Consider the following 439-nt stretch of genomic DNA (forward strand, 5'->3'; position numbering starts at 1 on the left):
ATGTAGTAGCATTTAGATGTTCAAGAACAATTTGGAGATTTAAATCACATTTGTCTCCAACTAATTCTGACATTAGTCCCTGAGAATGATGGAAAGTTTGGAGTTAAAAGTCCCAACATCACAAACCATGGACCAGGTGTGTGTGTTTGTCCAAGTGACTTGTAAATAAGTAAGACTCAGTAACTTTTAGTTACCAAACTTGAGACAATGATAACGCAGTGCACCTCTCGGTCTCCTTCTCTCTTTCTATCCAAGTCCTGTGCCTGTTGTCTGTCTGTTTGCTTTTTTCTCTACCTCAAACAAACCCACAGTATGTGTTATATGAGTCTTTCATGAAAGCTCTGACACCTTTACTGTCATAAACCCTAACAACCACTCTTCAGACCCTCATTATAAGCTGCATATGAAAATACATGTCATGTCTGTCTGGTTCCGTGTT

The sequence above is a fragment of the Cynoglossus semilaevis genome, chromosome W (assembly GCF_000523025.1).
Source record: "Cynoglossus semilaevis isolate Cse_v1.0 chromosome W, Cse_v1.0, whole genome shotgun sequence".
NCBI classification, from domain to species: domain Eukaryota; kingdom Metazoa; phylum Chordata; class Actinopteri; order Pleuronectiformes; family Cynoglossidae; genus Cynoglossus; species Cynoglossus semilaevis.